Raw genomic sequence first — 7,128 nt, forward strand, 5'->3', positions numbered from 1 at the left:
GTCAAATTTAGTTCCGTGGTTTAGATTTTTCTTTTACATACATAGGCTTCTAGAAGCTCTAATAATGGGGTAGAATTCTTAAATGCCGAAGATTTCCTATACCATAATACTATATAAAAACGATCACAACGCATTCGTATTTTCATTGTATGTATATTTCATACTAAAACGCCGTAAAACTAAAACGCCGGTTTCGCTAATACAGTCGAATCCCGTTATAACGAACGCCAAGAGACCGGATGAATCACTTAGTTAAAACGAAATTTCGTTATAAAGAAATTCCAGATTACATAGCATTGTTCTTATGTGAACTTATTTGGGGGATTAGAAAAGTGTTCGTTAAAATGAGATTTTCGCTATAACGGTATTCGTTAAAACGGGATTCGACTGTACTTTCGTTAAAACGGAAAAATATCACGGCCCCTTGTATGTAATTATAGGTCAGTTTTCTTTAATCGCTGGTCCGTCTTAACCTTCTCTCGATCGGCGAAAGATTTCGCCCAATTCATAAAGCTGTTAAATAATTAAGGAGATTTAATTTTGAATACTTACCAACATAGTCTCTACATGGGTTTTATTTCAGTCTTAGCCCTCAAACAGGTTTGCAAATGACACATCTCACATTAGTTATGTCCATTATATAGGGTGGGCAAAAAGTCCGGAGAAATTTTAAAAATGAATAAAAACCGAAAAATAACCGAAATAAAAAAAACCGTTAGCAGGATTAGCATAGCTGGGTCACGGGAATTTTTTTATGATAGGAAAAAATAACTCAAAAAACAATTTATAGATGGCGCTGGTTCGATGAAAATATGTAAATGAGACGGTTATAAGAACTTGCACTCCTAATCGACAAACAGTTCATCGTTGTAAACCGTGTATGTAAACAAGGATGCTGACTGCGAACGTTCGCCGCATGTTGCAGCAGAAATGGAAGCGTTAGCGTCCGAATCAGCTGCAGGGACCAGCAGTGCTCGTTAAGCTTATCCTCATCCTCGATACGCAGTATTCTTCATGGAATCCTTGATATGCACCCGTACAGATTGCAGTTGAGCCGTGATTTTTTACCAGCGGATACCGTACAGAGGGAAGCATTTGCGAGGTGGGCTTTCTCCAAAATCATGCAGAGTCCCATCTGGGTCTTTAACATCTTGTGGACAGATGAAGCTCATTTTTCGCTTCATGGTGACGTTAATACCCATAACAGACGCATCTGGGTTGACGTCTAATCCACGTGAGTACACGCAGAAACTATTGCATGATGGCTACGGTGAATGCTCAGCGTTATTTAACGCTTCTGCGCGAGAAGATCGTGCCATATTTGTGTGAAAGAAATGCGATTTCTACCGTCACGTTTATGCAAGATGGAGCAACTAGTCACACTACTACTCCGGTCAATTCATTTCTGATGGAGACGTTCGGGGAAGACGAAATCATTAGCAGGCGTTGCAGGTTCCCATGGCCTCCTCGGTCTCCAGGTCTGACACCGGCAGACTTCTGGTTATGGGGATAATTGAAATCCCGGGTGCATCGATCCAGTCCATTAGTGACTCGAATGCAATGTGTTATACCCTGTGGTGGTCACGTGGAACACATACTGCTGTAATAAACGATTTGGAGGCATTCCGTTCGTTATTTGCATATCTTTTCTTTGACTTGTGTACGTCAGTGTCATCTACCGGCTGTTTTTGAGTTATTTGTTTTCCTGTTTAAAAAATTCCCGTGACCTAGCGATGCTAATCCTGCAAACTGTTTTTTATTTCGGTTATTTTTCCGGTTTTTATTCATTTTTAAAGTTCTAAGGACTTTTTGCCCGCCTTGTATTTATATACACATTATTTGTATTATGTCCCATTTATTTGTTCACGGTCCGCAAATTTATTTATTTTTATTTAGTTTTTGTTGGTCTGGTAATAATGTATCTTATTTACGCTATATAAATACCTAATATCAGTCGGTCCTTAATTAATTTATAATTTCAAATTTTTTTGTGTGGGTCCTACTACTTGGGGAGAAGTAAACTACTTCTCCCTCAAATGTCAATTTTGGACAGTCTGCAAATTATTTAACCTATTTATTTTTCGCCGGTATATCAATAATTTCTACCATTTATCACTTTTTGAGCTTCATGCAAATTAATTTATTCATTAGTCATTCCGAAGCTATTTATCTATCCATCTACGTATCTCAACAGGCTGAGCCCAATTACAGAGATGAAAAACCACTATGGACATCAAAAATGAAAACATAAAAGGGAAGTAAAACAATAATAATTCATCGATTCCCACGTTAAGAATTAAATCCTCAACAAACACAATACAAAAACATATATACGTAATGAAATACAAATTGATAATTCGATACTAGGAAGACAAAGACAGGTCTACCCAAAATAAAAAAACTCGAAAAATAGGTGCATTGCACAAAAATACAATATATAAAGATACGTAAACGGAAGGAAATGAATATGAAAACATATGGAAACAAAAGTGATGTCAAATAGAGGCTCATGATGTATAAAAAAAAGCTGAAGGTTACTGCAATAGATTGTATTAGGATTTTGTCAATGACGGTGTACGAGAAATTAATTTTAAAAAAAATTTAGCGATCTAACTTCATTGTAATAATACGCATTGAGAAATAGATCTATCTTTAATAAACATTTTTTTTCTGTTATTTCTCATTTTAAAGACGTTAAACATTGCAAATTTTTGAAACAATTTCATTAAAAGAAATTAACCAATTATCCGCAAATTTAAAAAAAAAACCATCATTCTAAAGAATTTAAAGAAGTCATTCCATGAAAAATTAACTCTTAATTTTTTAATAAAAAAATTAAAAAAGGTATTTAGAATTTCTCACATCTTTTCGAATTCTACATAAAAAAATCACTTTTTTTTTTTAAATAGTTTTTAAAAACCCAAAAAAAACAAATTCTTCCCTTGAATTTTTCTACTCAATTAGCAATAGGACGTTTCGAAATTTATTCAAGCAATAAAAAAAAAATAATATACACGTGTATATCCTCACAATACGACATAAAAACACACATCATATTGAAATTAATGAGAATAAAGGAAATTATCCAACTAGAATAACTCAAAATCCCGAGACTTTCTTTTATATGTGAATTTACTTATTTATTTTAGTCCCGTTTATGCTTCGCGCCCACACAATTTTATTAAACGTAATCTCAACGCTCTAATTTATCGAAACATAAAAATATGAAACAAAAGAATTTAATCCGAAGCTAATAAAACGCATCGATGACAACCTTTGCATCCAATATTTCCTCACTACATTAATATTGTTCCAAAAATAACCATAAAAAAAATGGGTTTCGTACATAATGGTAGCTTCTTAATAAGCTTTCGCATTTCTTCTCTCCCGAAAAAGCGATGAGGTATCAGTGACGACGAAGAAGTAATGATAATAGTACTGAAAAAAAAATAATATTATTATTAATGTCTTATTCTAATCTTCATTATTAAAGTATTTTTGCGGCCTTGGAATATAGATGAAAAGCAGCGGCGGCAGCTTTTTTATTATAATATAATATTAATATAAAACACAAGGCAGTTCTTCAATCATTATCAGTTTTTTGAACCGAAGCGGAAAGATAATTAGAGGAGCTTGAGGACAAGTAAATACCTTAACAAAGTATCTTTCCATTTTTTTTTTCTTTTTAATATATTCCTATTATATTCCATGGATAAGAAAAGCGGAATATATTCCATTTAAATACATTTTTCTTTTATTATCTTTTTTTGAAGAAGCGTATGGATCTTTAGTGGAGCGTGTGTTGAGAATATTTTAAAAAATAGTGGAAGAGAAAGTTATACGCGGATTTGCTTTTTCCGCCTCAACCTTTTTCTTTAAAGAAAGTTATATTAATATTTCTGAGGGGAAAAAAACTGTCTTTTCAGGATTTGGTTTTTCGGTTTTTCCCTTCACTGAATTCGTTTAAGATGTGATTTTTATTTTGTTTATTTATTTATTTTTTAGGTTAAATCGCTTACCATATTATAAATGACATATTGATAAGTGGCTGTGGTGGGTGGCCGACCGTGGAATCGTTCGATATTGAGAAATTATTTCAACGGCATATAATATGTATTTCTTATGAAATGAGTGCTTTTATATATTCGATTTGTTCTGGGAATTGCTGTTGTTAATAATGGGATTAGGTTTGGGATTTTGTTGTTGTTCTATCTGTGAGTGACCGACGAATTTTAGGAGTCAATTATTTGCTTATTATGTTATGTCTATTTTCTTGTCGGGAATGAAATTCCCCTAAAAATATGTATGCCTTTTTTGTTTCTTTCAATGTCTTTGAAATAAGCTTAAATCTGATTTCTCGCTTATAATTTTAGGATTTCGATTTTGGTCGAATTCAATTTTTATTGATTAGACCAGTCAGAAAATTCAATAATTTTCGAATACTATACAGGGTGTCCTGTTATTGCCTTTATCTCATCAACCGTCTGTCGTAGAGGTATGGTACCAATATAAAAAATACTCAAAAGGCGTTAAAAATTACCCTGGTCCCGTTTTTAGAGTGAAAATACAGTGTGTAACAAAAAAAAAATCTAAAGTTTTATACGGTCCACCCCTTGTTCTCTAACTTCCAATTAGAAAGTTGTTGCCCTGTATCTATTGAGGCCAACGGAAAAATTCCATGTTTTTAAGTGTGTGCAATATTCGACAAGATATCTGAAATCAAAAAAACCGAGAAAAGTTATGGAAGAACAGCTAAAACTTGAACGCTCCTTCCCCTCATATATGATGCTGTTTCTCATCTCTTTTCGATTTTTTAAAATTCAAATATCTCAGCTAATATTGCCCTCAGATAGCTATAAAATCACTTTTTGTGCCTTCAATTTATGCTGTCATTTCCCAACTTTTCTCTAATTTTTGAATTCGGATATCTCGATGAATATTGCACTTAGAAACTTAGAGATTTTTTTAGTTGGCCTCACAAGAGAGACAGGGCAACAACTTTTTAATTGTAAGTTAGAGGACAAGGGGACCGCGAAAAAATTTAGATTTTTCTATTTTGAGACACACTGTGTTTTCACTCTCAAAAAAGGTACAGGGTAATTTTTGAACGCCTTTTGAGCATTTTCTAAACTGAAACTACCTCTACGACGGACGGTTGATCAGATAAAGGCCGCATTAGCTTTTACAGTAAATCCTGTATATATCATTAAATGCATAAAGTCTTTCCTTTAAAAAAAATATCTATAAATGTTTAAAAATTCCGTACAGTCTCTATATTTATGTATGCTAAAAAAAAATTTAAAACGATATCTATAAAGGAATATGTATAGAATTCATCCATAGCCAATAGCGCTAAACTTAAATACTTTAAAGGAGATTTATCTGGAGATATCTGGCATTTCTCATTCGTAACTGTTTGTAGGAACGATTTGAACAAAACCCGGGCGGTAATTCAACATAATGCCCATAACATATATTTAAATTTCTGTTAGCCGAATCTCTGTCCCGTTCCAAAAAGTTTACGAGGATGGCATTAAATTTTACGACGGGAGGAGGTTGTTCGTCGTCGTTGAATCACCGACATTAAATCATATTTTGTTGCTTGGGGGAAACTCCTCCGGCCATTCAATTATTTCACTTGGCGCGACCTCCGGAGATATTTTCGATTTATAGAAAACTCATTAATTTCTACCAATTTCCGAGGAAAGTGGCACTTGAAAAAAAAAAATTCGGACCTTAATTTTAGTGTAGAGAAAACTGAAAACTTGGCGTAATTAATGGAAGGATCTCTGTTATGGCGGTGGCATTCACATCGCCCGACAAACTCCGATTATCCAATATATCGGATTTTTCCCCTACAATTTTTTTTCTTATATCTCTTTGTCGATGAGAGCTCATCCGAAAATAAGTGACAACATTTTTTTAATTGATCGAAAGACTGTGGACACACACACGCAATTTAAACACCTGACATGAAAATGAGGCAGCACATGCATGTGTGTCACAGGATGATCTTCTCGTACATTCTCAGAGAGGTATTTATGGTTTTGCCGCCTTGAGGGCTATGCGCAGTCTGCCGTCCTTCTCTCATTCAAGTCTAATGTTATTGACTCGAATTCGCTGCCCCGCGCCGTAACCCTCTTGGCCCTCACCTCTGTAAATACGCCTTTGTCTTTTTGTCACTCTTGCGGTCACCCAAATGCTCACGCACTGTTTTAGCTACTTTACGTACTCACAAAGGTTCTAGGTCACTCACTGTTTTGGTACCTCGTTGTGTAGGTCACTGTGTTCGTTATTTCCCCTGCTTTCACAACGTTTTAGTCGTTCACTAACCTGGTCCCTTGATATCTATGTTCACTCCCATGCTCCTATACTCCCTGGATCACTATTTTGACACTTACTGACGTATTCCCTTGTCACTCTTTAGTTAGGTCACTCTTTTGGTTGTTTACATGCTTACACACTCTTTTGGTTATTTACATGCTTACACGCTCTTTTGGTTATTTACATGCATAAACACTCTTTTGGTTATTCTTTTGGTCGCTCACTGACCTGATCTTCGTCACTCTCACGCTCAGACATTCTCTAAGTCACTTCTTTGGTCGGTAACTGACCTCATCCCTCGTTCTCTCGGCCACTCTTTTGGTCACTCACTAGCAGTGTCTTTGCTCTCTTGGTCAATCTTTTGATCCCTCACGTGCGTGCACACTCCTTTGTTTGCAAACCATGTGGGTCACTCATTTGGTCACTAACTGACCTAGTGTCTCGCTCTCTAGGCAGAGACAGACTTATGATTTCTATCGCTTGTCGGCTATAAAACTTTTTACGACGATTCTCCCATTCTAATAATTTTCTTTACCACTCATTCACCAAATTTACCTTTCCTCCGAACTTGCCACCTTGGAATATAGCCCGCTAAGCCCCCCCCCCCTCTCCAGCCCCATAAATACGCATCTGTATATTCTGCGCAATCTTTCATTCAGATAAAAGACGATTATATGAACAGAATTATACAGTATTCGATAGCGGACACCAGTGGAACCAAAAATGTTGTCCGTTAACGGGGAGCGTCCGGGAATGGGTTGATTTCTATATGTGTGTATGTGTTATTGTAGAAGTGATACACTG

Source organism: Pholcus phalangioides, unplaced genomic scaffold (genome assembly GCF_987345545.1).
Source record: "Pholcus phalangioides strain wild (caught in Gottingen) unplaced genomic scaffold, Ppha-v1.0 ptg000013l_1, whole genome shotgun sequence".
In the NCBI taxonomy this organism is placed as follows: domain Eukaryota; kingdom Metazoa; phylum Arthropoda; class Arachnida; order Araneae; family Pholcidae; genus Pholcus; species Pholcus phalangioides.